At 39.2% G+C, this 13,029-nt stretch overlaps 1 long non-coding RNA gene across 1 annotated transcript; it reads right to left on the bottom strand.

The window, feature by feature from the left end:
- Positions 1-467: 467 nt before the first annotated feature.
- LOC134484283 (uncharacterized) lies at positions 468-12,470 on the bottom strand. Its single transcript, XR_010061694.1, has 2 exons — positions 12,365-12,470; positions 468-659 (listed from the first exon to the last, which is right to left on the bottom strand). It is a non-coding gene; the product is annotated as an uncharacterized LOC134484283 (long non-coding RNA).
- Positions 12,471-13,029: the final 559 nt, after the last annotated feature.

Below are 13,029 nucleotides of genomic sequence, written 5' to 3'. Positions count from 1 at the left end.
AATCTGCCATGTTTGTGTCTCTAGGTCTCAGTTCCCTCTCGGTCTGATTTTTTTTTCTAGTTTCATCTTTTTTCCCTGAAGCTTCATGATATCATGCCACCAACCCTATAATATCATTCCCCCACACCCATGATGTCATGCCCCACTCCCAATATGTCATGCCCCACTCCCAATATGTCATGCCCTACCCGCATGATGTCATACCCCAGTCCCCGTGATGTCATGCCTGCGCATCTTGCTAGAATGTTGTATCTATTCACCAGGTAACATTCTGAATGCTGCCTTGGCACCACACTCCTCCAGGCCCCCACCATTTCAGTCCCTCTTTCTATCCTCTCCCCTTCTTCTCTGAAAGAGTGTAGGACCCCTCTGGGTGCATCCTCTCCCCTGGCACATCAAGTCTCTGCAGGACTAGATTCATCGTCTCCCACCAGGTCCTGAAAACGCAGCCGGGGTAGGAGAACAGGTTCCACAGAAAGGTGACAGGTTTAATGATCCCACGTGAAGACCATTGTGCTCCTCTGCTTCTCTAATTCCTTCCCTCAGCTCTTCCGTGAGTCTCACTGAGCTCCATCCGATATTTGGCCGTGTGCTTCTGCTTCTGTGTCAGTCTACTGCTCGGTGGAGCCTTGCAGAGGACAGTAATGCTACGCTCCTGTCTGCAAATATAAGAAAGGACCATTAATAATGTCAGGGTTTGCCGTATGCCCATAGGATAAGTCTCACATCCATCCACTTATCCTTTGGACATTCTCTCATTTCCTCTTCCATCTCCATCCCTGTGTCCCTTATAGAGAGAGCAATTTCTGGGTCAAAATTTGGGAATTGGGTTTGTGTCCTTATCCTCCCCCTTGGGTCCTCCGTGGCTACGAAAAGTGACCATTTAAGTATCTGTACCCCACTGCTATGAGTCTCAGCTAATGTCACCCTCATGGATGCCGGGGTAGCCTCAAACATCCAAGATTGCTGGCAAATCATAGAGATAGCAACCACTCTGGAAAGTCACTGATTTCACTTTATTTTCTTGGCCCTCTGTTCCTCTTGCCCGTCACTTCCAAGAAATGATTCTCAAACCCCATTTCCCTTCCTATCCTCTCAGGTAAACAATCCTTTCCTTCCATCTGCCTCCTCTCATTATTTTATTCCTCCTCCTGTGTGGATTTCAAACATTTCTTCGGCCTTTCTTCTTGTTTAGCCTCTTTTGTTCCATAGATCGTAGTGTGTGAATTCTGTACTTTATGGCTAATACCCTCTTTTAAATGACTGTGTACAAGTTATTTTGGGTTGCAGTTACCCCATTCAGAACAATACTTTCTCATTTCATCTACTTGACTGAAGCTTCACAATGTCCTTATTTTTCATAGCTGCATAGTATTTCATTGTGTAAATGAACCACATTTTCGGTAGCCTTTACTTGGTTGAGGAGCATCTGGGTTATTTCTATTTTCTGCTCATTATGAAGAATGCAGCTAGGAACATGATGGAGCACATATCCTAGTGGTATGGCAGAGATCTTTTCAGATATAAGGCCAGGAGTAGTATAGCTGAATCTTTCGGAAGAATATTCCGCATTTCCTCAGAGTCCACTGGATAGATATTTAAAGTCATTATACTGATTTGATCTTACCCCATGAAATGGTATTTGTATCCTGATATTTATCTGCTTCCTCAAAGGAGGTTGCCCTGACTATACCTCAATCATGGACTCAGGAGATCGCATATAAATCTTCTGCCCATTTTAACTGTTCAGTAAATGCTAGAGCCTATGACAGGTAGCCAAAGTGGTAAGTTGGTACTGGAGGGTTGAGGGTGGGGTTAGATAGAGAGTCAGAAGAGGGTAGGAGAGGTATAGTATTATTACTATATAATAATTTAATATACTAACAATATATTAAACGTAATTATATTTTATCATGATATGAATATATAATAATTTAATATAATATATAATATATTAATTATATATTATCATATTGCTGATATATAACAATTTAATATGTTTATATAATATATTAATATTAATTAGATTATTATAATGTTAGCATAAAACAATTTAATATATTAATTTATTATAATAATAATTTATATATGTATACACACATGTATATATATTATATATTTCTATCTATCTATCTATCTATCTATCTATCTATCTATATATGAATATATATATTGCATGATATGCAACTTCAACGAAGTTAACTCCAAGTGGAGCTCACAAGTTAATGCTGAGGACAGAATATGTTATTACAGTTCAGTTTGCTTATATGGAGGATCACTTTGATTGGTTTTCATAGACTTAAACATTCCTGCAGCCTCAGGTCCTCCTGAGATGACCCTACTTGATGGCACTGGATGGTGGACTCATATGTTCTTGGGTTTTGTTTTCTAGCATTTTACATAGTATTTTTTCCACCAATGTTCTTAAGGGAAATTCCTCTGAAATTCTTTCTTTGTTGAGTCGTTTTCTGATTTAGGTGTCAGGGCACCTGTGCTGTCATGGAATCAATTTGGCAATTTTCCTCCTGTTTCTGTGTTTTGGAGTAGTTTGAGAATTCTTTGAAAATCTGGTAGGAGTCTTTGCTCAAAAAACTGGCCCTCGGGCTTTTTAAGTGGGGAAACTTTTAATTACTGTTTGTGTCTCTTTAGGGGTTGTAGAGCTATTTACATAGTTTATCTAACCTCAGTTTACCTGTTGTCAGTGTTATCCATCTACACAATCATCCATATCTTTCAGACCTTCTAATTTTGTAGACAGCAGGTTTTTGAAGTGAGACCTAAGGATTCTGTGACTTTCATCAGTGTCCATCGATGCGGCTCCCTGTTCATTTCTGATTTTCTTATTTGGATGCTGTCTCACCTCCTAGTACATTATCTGTCTTAGGGTTTGTCTGCCTGGTTGATTTTACCAAGGAACCAGCTATTGTTTTGTTGATCTTTGTACTCTCTTTGTTTCTGATGGATCACTTTCTACCCGAGTCTGATCATTTCTTGCTGTCTCCTCCTTTAATATGTATTTGCTTCTTTTTATGCTATAGTTTTCGAGTGTGCTGGGAAGTTGTTAGTGTGTTGTCTCTGTGTGTTTCTTTATGAGAGCGATCTGTGCTACAGATCCCCTTAGCACTGCTTTCCTTAAGTCCCTTAAGTTTGCTGACCATGTGTCTTCATTTTCATTGAATTCTAGGAAAGCTTTATTTTTTCATGTCTTCTCTGAACCAGTGGTTCTTAAGTAGAGAGCTGTTTAATTTCCTTAAGTTTATAGACCTTTTGTTATTGTTGAAGTCCAGTTTTAATCCATGGCGATCTGAGAAGATCCAATGGTTAGTGCAGTCTTTCTGTATCTGCTGTGGCTTGTTTAGTGAAGGAGAACATGGTCAGTTTAGGATAAGGTTCCATGAGGTACTGAAAAGAAAGAGTGTACTTTTGTGTTGTTGTGAAATATTCTGTAGATATCAGTGAGGTCAATTTATTTGAAATGAGTGTTAGTTACAACATTTATTTTTTTTTTTGTTTTAGTTTCTGTCTCAGTGATCTTCCTTGGTGAGAGTGGGACATGGATGTCCCCACTATTAATGTGTGAGGTTCGATGTGATATTTAAGCTTCAGCAATATTTTTCTCACCAATGTTGCTGCTTTTTTCTTTGGCATATAGACATCCAGAATTGAGATGCCATTTTGGTGGATTTTTCCTCTGATGCATATGAAGTGTCCTTCCCCTTTTCTTTTGATTGCTTTTGGTTGAAAGTCTGATTTGCTGGATGTTAGAATGGCCACACCATCTTTTTACTTGTGTACATTTGTGTGTAAAACTTTTTCCAACCCCTTAGTCTGAGGTTGTGTCTATCTCAGTTGCTGGATTATGTTTCTTCAGTGCAACAGGATAGATCCTGTTTTTAAATCCATTGTGTTAGCCTGTGTCCTTTTACTGTTGAGTAGAGGCCATTAATGCTGAAAGGTATTAATGAGAAGTCATCTTTAGTTAATGCTACTTTGATGTTGTGGTAGCACGGTTTTATTGCTTGCATGGTTTTTGGTTTTTGTTTTTGTTTTTTGTTTTTTTTTTTTTGGTTCTTTTTTTTTTTCGGAGCTGGGGACCGAACCCAGGGCCTTGCGCTTCCTAGGCAAGCGCTCTACCACTGAGCTAAATCCCCAACCCCTGGTTTTTGTTTTTTTGATTGGGATGTTTGAGTGTGTATGTGAGTATTAGATCTGTTCTGTAGGGTGCATGGTTTTTTCGTTTGCATGTTTTTGTTTTTGTTTTTTGGGAAGTTGTTAGAGTATGCGTGTGAATATAGGATCCCTTCTGTAGGTTATGCTGTTCAATTATTAATTTCTAATGTGAGGCTGGGATGGATCAATTTATGAAAATCTATCAATATAATCCACTATATAATGAATGTGAAAGAAAAAAAATCACATGATAATCTCATTAGATGGTGAAAAAGCTTGCAAAAATATTCCAACTCCCCTTCATGTTAAAAGCATGAGAGCAATCAGGGATACCTGTCCTATGCAGAAACATTATAGAAGCAAGGGACAGCAAGCCAGTACTCAACATGAACCTAAATGGAAAGAAACATAAAGCAATTCCATTAAAATAAAGGACAATGTAAGGCTGCCCACTATCCCTATTCTTTATAGTGTTTGAAATTCTATCCAGGGTAAAAGCATGGTTCAAATTTGGTTCTGACATGGAGTATTGCCAAGGTCTGTGAAGGAGGAATGGCACAGAGCTTTAAATCTCCTGGGGAATGGCCCACTCTTCAGCACAGCCTCGTGTGACCTTGGTGAGTCATGAACCCAACGAGGGCTTCATGCAGAGTGTCGCTCGTTTATTGCACTCATATCTCTCTTAATCTAAGAAGTAGATGAAAATCCTCATGGAGCTTCCCACTACCCAGGGGTCAGCACCATTGGCTTTTGCAATAATAGTGGTCGAGGTCTTTTTGGAATTGCCTCTGAGGCAGATCATTGCTTCCATCATTGACCGAAGAATTGTAGAATGGTCAGCGATGACCACCACCCCTACAAAGCGTTTGGAAAAATAAAATTTTTCATGAAACTCTTTAAGATGTTTTCACTACTGGCTCTGATGTAAAAAAAACAATTAATGGAACAATTTGAAGTTCGGACAGGCTGGGACCTTTTAAGGTCAGGGATCAAGAACAATGGTGGCACAAGCTAATGGTGTGACTGTCACAAAGGCTAGACAGTTCATGATTGATTTCTGACCCAGGTTTACCCTCAGCTTCCTGATAGATTTTAATAAGGATTGCAAATCACAGATGAGCATTCTGATCATTTAAACAGATATGACATTTTTATACAGATGTTTAGATTTCTGTTTTTTTAAAGATTCTTTTAAGAGTACTTTTAAAGATAAATAATACAATATTTAAACATTTGTCTGTAAATTCAAATTGCTTCCTTATGAAGTTACGTTGGCCTTGTGAGGAATTTGTTTTCTTTAGGTGTACTATGTAATATTTATTCTAATACATTATTGGGTATCACATTTTTCAGCACTAAGAAAGAGAAGAAAACTAGAACATGATCACAATTGTGCAATACAATATTCAATAAATTAATGGTCTATAGGGAAAATACTGCCTGTTGGGAAAAGGAGAAAACCTAGAAAATTGAACTGAATGTCACAGGAATGAATTTCAGAAAAAAAATATTATCTAGAAGAATCTCCTATACTTTATGTTCCTAAATAATTTCTACCCATGCCAAGTCCCTGACTAAATTTGTCCATTCAGAGCATGTAACCACTAATGAAGACAAGAGAAGTCTCTAGCTTTAGAGAGATGGAGTATGTAAAGGTTTCCACTGTGTCATAAGAGAATCTCCTGGAAAAGGCACTCTCGAAACGGGTCAATATAAGGAAAGTTGTTCAGCAGCTAGGACATGGATGTTCTCAGTGACATCATCATTAGGCACTCCCAGAAAAATCTCTTGTAACCTGGAGTGCCCTAGCTCCTTCTGTGAGGTCACAAGTGTTGTTGTGACAGCACCTGCTTCTCAGATATTCTTTCAGTACCTCTAGGGTTAACTAATTGTCCTTTAATTAAGAGTAAACAGCCATTTAAGAGGGAGAGCAAAGAGGAAGAAGGGATCAGAGATGGGGAGAAGGAAGCTTCCCTCTGTCTTTTTATAAAAAAAGAAGAAATACATGGTCCATTAGAGAGCTCAGTGAATGCTGGATAGGTGTTTAGTGGGTTCCCTGAAGAGACAGCCTTGACCTGAGCCTACCACATAGGGGAATCAGGAGATGGGAGCCACTCAGAAGCATCTGGACTTCCCTGTTCTTATGGATCCTGGAAGTCAGAGAATTTATATCATTCATTTCTTTATTCTCAAAGCCAAGTATTGGGAAGGGCACAGTTGTTTCCTGAGAGCTCATGGCTTTTATTCTTTTTCTCAAGAAGAAAAAGTTCCTAAGGAATAAGGGATGAACAAGTATTGGAACTTCAGCTTAGAGTAAACTCCTCCAGGCTTTGGATCCCTATAGTTTGTGTCTGACATTGATATCTGGGAGAGAGAAGTGCTTCTAGTTGAGATTTCATCATCTCAGGCTTTCACTACTATGACTCTAACTACCATTTCCTTACAGTGATCCTTTACATTTCTGAGTCAATAGGTGAGATTAGCTAGCAGTTTCTTTTCTTTTATTTCTTCCATTTTTTCATTTTTTAGCAAATTTTATTCCTTATTTAATTGGATATTTCTATATTTACATTTCATATTTTATTTTATTTCCCAGTTTCCTGTCAATATGAGCCCTAACTGATCCCCCTACCCTTCTTCTATAACCTCCCTTACTGCACCTTGACATTCCCTTGAACTGGTAGTCAAACCTGTGAAGCACCAAGTTCTTCTCCTTCCATTGGTCCCCAACAGGGTCATCCTCTGTTACATATGCAGTTGGAGCCATAATTCTGTCCATGCACAGAATATTGGGTTAGTACCAGAAATCTCTGGTACTTTGGCATTGTTTTTTTTTTTTTTTAATGGAGTTGAAAGCCCCTTCATTTCTGTTTGGAGCGACGCTCTTGATGCCCTCCATTTTTGATGATATTATTATGGTTAGAATTAAATATCATTATTTTCATGGAAAATCCACACCAAGCTGTAAAATACTAATACACATTTGGTGATAAAGAAAAATAATAATATTTTAAACTTGTCCTCCTGACTAATAATATGAAAAACCTGTGAATTTTCTGATATTATGTCAACATCAGCTGATTCCATGACCACACCAATATTGTATCTTTGGCCTGAGTAAATGTTTCTTACTTCTCCCCTCCCTCTGTTATCCCTGTTATGGTATAAATTCAGCCTTGGAGGAAAATAAAATTGTCTCCCAGATCAGACTCCTATCTTAACGTCCTTTGTGACCCTTGTCCCCAATTCTATTCCGGGCACCCTCAGAACTCTCACTTACAAAAGGCACCCAAGGTGTTGCTCTTTGAAGGTGTCCTGGAGGTGAAAGTCTTCCCCTGTTAATAGGCTGGTCTGTCTTCTTTATTTGTGGAAGCCTCTGTTCCCCTTGGAGGTTTTGCTCCCATCCCCAACCCCCTCCAAGAGCTTTTGCTGAGTGATGGGACAAGCATTCTACTCTCATCTTTTGTGACAGGACACAGAGAGTCACTCAGGACACAAAGAATAAGGTTAAAAATTTTTAAAAAAATCTTAGATTTTGTAAAAATATTTGTCCATAGTTCACCCAGGAGGTAACAATTTATTCAATAGATAGTACCCAGTTAGTGATTGTTTAATGGATGGATTAAACCATTTACTGAAGTCTACCTTCTGTAATGAGTTAAAGTTATGTGCATTTTGGGTAAAAGGTTGACTCTCCTTCTGTGTATGAGCAACCCTACATACATGGTTTAAAACCTTATACGCTCATGGTATGGCAGCGGTCACTCTGTCAATCTATTTTCCGTGTTTGCACTCCAGAAGTGGTCAGCTATGGGGTCTTACAACATTTTGGTGCATCACAGGGACTGTGTTCCCTCCAGAAATCAATTGGCTAAGAGATCAGAGGTAAGCTCGAGCAAGTTTGTGTTTTGTGTTCTGTGTTACTTTCTGTTTTGTCTCTGTGTCATGTTTCTTCTTTGCTTCATGTTGATTGGGTTGTCTGCACCTGCTGTCTGAAGGGTTTGATTCCCCACTGGAGAAGGTTTAGAGTCCACATGGTATTCGCTATTGGTCCTATAATGGGCTTATGTCTGTGACATGTCGACTTGCTTGATGTCACAAGCCATATAGGATGCTCTAGGAGGAGAAAGGAATATAGAAGACACTCTAGAATCCCATTGGGAGGTGAGATCAGATGGTCTGCCTCATCCCAGAAGCAGCTAAGGTTAAGCTGCATTTTGGGCCAGGTACTGAAGGTAACAGACATCTGTGGAATTCACTTATAGAATGCTTTTTCTTGATCTTGTTTGTCTAGTTTTTTTTTTCCTTTGGTATTGTTGAGTGTCTTTTTTGTCTTTTGTTTCATTTTTGTATTTGGACTGATGATAGTGTTTGAAATCGTGGAACTTTTTACTTTCTTTCTCCAGAAGTTTTACTTGGTCTACTTGGTGCTTAACTTGGAAATAATTTCCTTGAGAGAAATTGTTTTCTGCTAGGGAGCCTGCCTTATCTGCTGGCCCTACTGCAAGTGTGAAGTTGCTCTTCAGCATTAAGTCACCTTCCTTGTTAGTCATCATTGACATAGACAGTGCCTCTGATCCTATTACGGCAGCAGTCAGTTCTTGCCACTGTGGTCAAAATGCCCCAGGTTGGGGGTCAGGGTACTCCCGAAAATAGTTTAAGAAAGAGTCTGCTGCAGACTGTGAGGACCTTTGTTGTGCCAGACAAAACAGGCTTTACTCTAGGATGACAAGAGGAGAAAGTCTTAGCACTGGCTCTTCAGCTTAGTCCAACTGGAGGCTGTGGCCAAGGTCAGGATCAATGTTTTCTTTTCCATGGCCCTCGTACTCAGTGAGGCGGCTTGGTGAAGGGCTACTACTGCAGTCCTTGGATGGCTATACTTCTAATAAAGATCAGTACTCCAGTGTTAGTATTCTATTTATTGGTTTTAAGAGTCAGGAAACCCAACGCAATTGTGATCACTGCCTCAGGAATGGCAGCAGAAAGAGTCCTTAAAACCAATTGCCTGTAACTATAGCTTACTCTATGATATCTGAGGCTTCAGTCGGATAACACCCCCTTCAATTTTCAAATGCTATTTTCTCCTGGTCTTTTGGTGCAAGGTCATCAAGCATGTCTGACAACTTGTAAGAAACTTCCCCCTTAAAGTAGACGAACCATACAATTATTTTATCAGCCACTTGACATCTAGCACTCAGGTCTTAACCATCTCTCTATCCTTTTGTTATTAATTCTTACTGGAAGCCTAGTGTCCTTCAGAGGCTGGGTCTCTTGAGAGGCAGAGCCACTGAGCTGACTCTAAGGAGCTGAGCTGAGCTCAGGACAATTGAAGTCCAGAGAGACAGCTGGTAACAGACCAGCTGCCCCTCTGCTCTCCTATTTGTTTCACAGGCACAAAGCCTGCGCTCAATTATGGGCTGGCCTTTTCGCCCCAAGAAAGCTGGCTCATTTAGAGGTGCGACTGAATTCTATTTGTCACCTATCTGGTTGTTCCACCGGCTCTCACCAGGCCACCCCCTAGCATTCTTGCCTGGCCCCTTACCGCTGTTCTTAAGAATTTTATCACCTAAGACACTGTGTTCTTTGACTTAAAATATATCCCATCCTGCAAATGAGCACGTCCCAGATTCACGTTCTGAAAGTCCTAATTCTAAAACAAGGGGATGGTGCATCCCCCTAAATATTAAATTTACCTCCACGGTCTGAACCAGGATTGATATACTTGGGGTCTTAGAATGTTTCAATCAGGTGCTGATACGGAGATTATATTTACTATAAAATTGTTAAAAGAGACAGTGCATTCTTACTGTCCTGCTTTTGGGCACTGATCCAAAGAAGGAGCCCAGGGAGGCACTGAATATGGCGCAAGGTACACACAACTTCATCTACAGCACGCAGTCCACTGAGAGGACCTGCTTCCTCAAAGAACTACACCTCTTCAAGAAGAATTAGAAGACTACCACCCACTCCAGGACAGCTAAAATATGTATTCTTCAACAATGCAATACCATTCGTAGTATTTGACTTTTTGAATAATGCAATTATGATTGTTGAAGGAACCCAAATTGTATTGTCTATTTGATTCATTTTGAGACTTTAAAAAATGTAAATCAGCATGTTATTTTTCCTTCTATGTATCAACACATTATTTATTTTTCAGTTACTGATGCTGTCCTTTAATGATATGGGGTTTGCATATTCCTTATTTGACATGCATGGGATACCTATTTATCTCTTTGTCTTTTGCTTATATATTTTGGCCCTTGGACATTTAATCATTTAACCAGCCTTGATAAGTAACAGGGAGATAATATAACAACCAAGCCTATTCACTTATATTATCATAGGCTAACTATCGACGATGCTTTGATGAGGGTCAAGTTCACCTACAAATCTCAATTCCTAGTCCAGGCAAGGGCATTTATGTCCTTCAGTCAAATGAGGCCAACATTCTTTTCTGCCTACTGTCCTGATGCCTTTGCTGAAAAACCAAAAAATTCTCACCCCTGCGTGCTGAGCTGGACAGTCAGTGATGGATAAGAGAGTGATATATTCATGAATAAAGGGCCTAAGACAGAAGGGCCGACATTAGCTGCCTCCTTATCCCATGATGGGCCCTGGCTACTAGATTCTCATGGCCATGTGACAAATAACATCCCAATCTAAGAGAGACGCCGTTTCCAAGGGGTTCATTCCAGGACATGCATGACCATTGGTCACTTTTACATTTGAATATATATAAGAGGGAGATGCTAGTTGTGATTCCGTTGAAACCCTCCAGTTTAGATGTTATTATTATGCTTAGAATTCAGTATGACTGCATTCATGGAAAAACCCAAGCCAGCTGCAGAAGACTAATACAAATCTGTTGGTCAAGAAAATAATAATATGATAATGTTGTCCTGCTGATTAATAATATGACAAACCTGTGAACTCTCTGACATCCTTTCAACATCAGTCCATGACCAAACAAATCCTGTGTTTTTGCCCTGCGTAGATGTTTCTTAGTTCACCTTCCCTCTGTTACCCCTCTTATAGTATAAATTCAGCCTTGGAGAAAAATAAAATTGACGCCTTGTTCAGTCTCTTGTCTTGGCATCCTTCTTCACGTCCTTTGTCCCACATTCTCTTCCAGGTACCCTCAGAACCCTCACTTACACAGCATTTGTAATCCTTTCTCAAAATCTACCAACAACAGATCAGTTGTCAGTAAACTAGTTTGCCACTAGCATTCACTTCTGTATTTGATATGCTCTAGCTGTGTCTCTCAGGAAAGATCTATATCTGGTACCTGGCAGCATGCACTTCATAGCTTCATCACTCATATCTAGTTTTGAATATATATATATATATATATATATATATATATATATATATATATATATATACAGCAATGAGGTTTACGTAGAATTTTAGCATGCATTCTGCACAACTATGTCAAGAATGTATAATCCACAAATGACAATGGCAAATAATCTCACTCCTGTTCTTATGAACCTTTGAAGTTGAGGTTTAACTGGACATAAAACCATTACTCTCACTGCCCATCTTCCTAACTATGATGTATGGCCTGAAGAAATAATCATGGTAAAATATCCCAAATCCTCAAAACTGACAATGGGAACCCAGGTAGGTAGATATGACAGAACTGATACTTAATCAGAAATAGAACAGCATTCTCTAGTCGATGTTGTCCTCTGTTTTACTGATATCTGGTTTTTTGGATAAAAAAACCATTTGGGAGTTTATCATTCGAAGTAGGTACACAGTATTTACACCGTTATATTCACTCTATTGCTAGACCCACTTTGTTCCCAAAATCACTGAAAAAAATGGAATTGGAAAAGAGATTTTTGATAAGACATTCAGGATATATATATATATATATATATATATATATTCATTCCACAATCAAGGAATGTTCAATTAGAAAATGAAATACAATATTCAATCAATTAAAGGTCTGTAGGGTAAATACAGGTCTTTGGGAAACAAAGAAAACCTAGGAAATTGAACTGTATATCACAGAAATGGACCTGGTAATAGAATTATGGTCCAGAAGAATATCCTCCATTCTATGTTCCTAGATATTTTCTACTCATGCCAAGCCCCTGAATAACTTTCTCCATTCAGACCTTGTAAACACTAATGCAGGAATGAGAAGTATCTAGGCTTAGAGAGATGTTGTACGTACAGGTTTCCACTGTGTCACAGGAGAAATACCTGCAAATCGCATATTTGAATCTATTCAATGTAAGGAAAGCTGTTCCCCAGGTAGGCCATGGCAGTTCTCAGTGACATCATCATTAGGCCCTCCCTTAAAAATTTCTTGTATCCTGGAGAGCCCTAGCTTGTTCTGTGATGTCACAAGAGTTGCTGCTACAGCAACTGCCTCTCCAATATTCCTACAGTACCTATAGGGGTTAATAATTGGCCGCTAATACAGAGTAAAGAACCATTTAGGAGGTAGGACAAAGAGGTTGAAGAAATCAGAGATGGGGAAAAGAAAGCTGGCCTTCTCTCTTGGAAAAAAAACGGAAGATATACATGGATTGTGGGAAATATAGTGAGTACTTGGTAGTAGTTGAGTAGATTCACTTAAGACACAGACTTTACGTTAGCCATCCACATACGGGATTCAGGTGCTGGGAGCCTCTCAGAAGAATTTGGACTTCCCTGCTTCTATTGGTTCCTGGAAGTCAGAGAGTTGATATCATTAATATCTTTATCCCAAGGGCAGGTGTTGGGAAGGACACTGTTCTTTTCCTTAGAACACATGGTTTTTATTTTTTATTTTTTATTTTTGCCCAGAAGAAAATGGTCCTAAGGAAGAAGTGAAAAACAAGTATTGTGTCCTCA

Source organism: Rattus norvegicus, chromosome Y, assembly GCF_036323735.1.
Source record: "Rattus norvegicus strain BN/NHsdMcwi chromosome Y, GRCr8, whole genome shotgun sequence".
NCBI classification, from domain to species: domain Eukaryota; kingdom Metazoa; phylum Chordata; class Mammalia; order Rodentia; family Muridae; genus Rattus; species Rattus norvegicus.
Note: the sequence above shows the minus strand (reverse complement) of the source record. Positions and strands in the feature narration are given on the sequence as shown.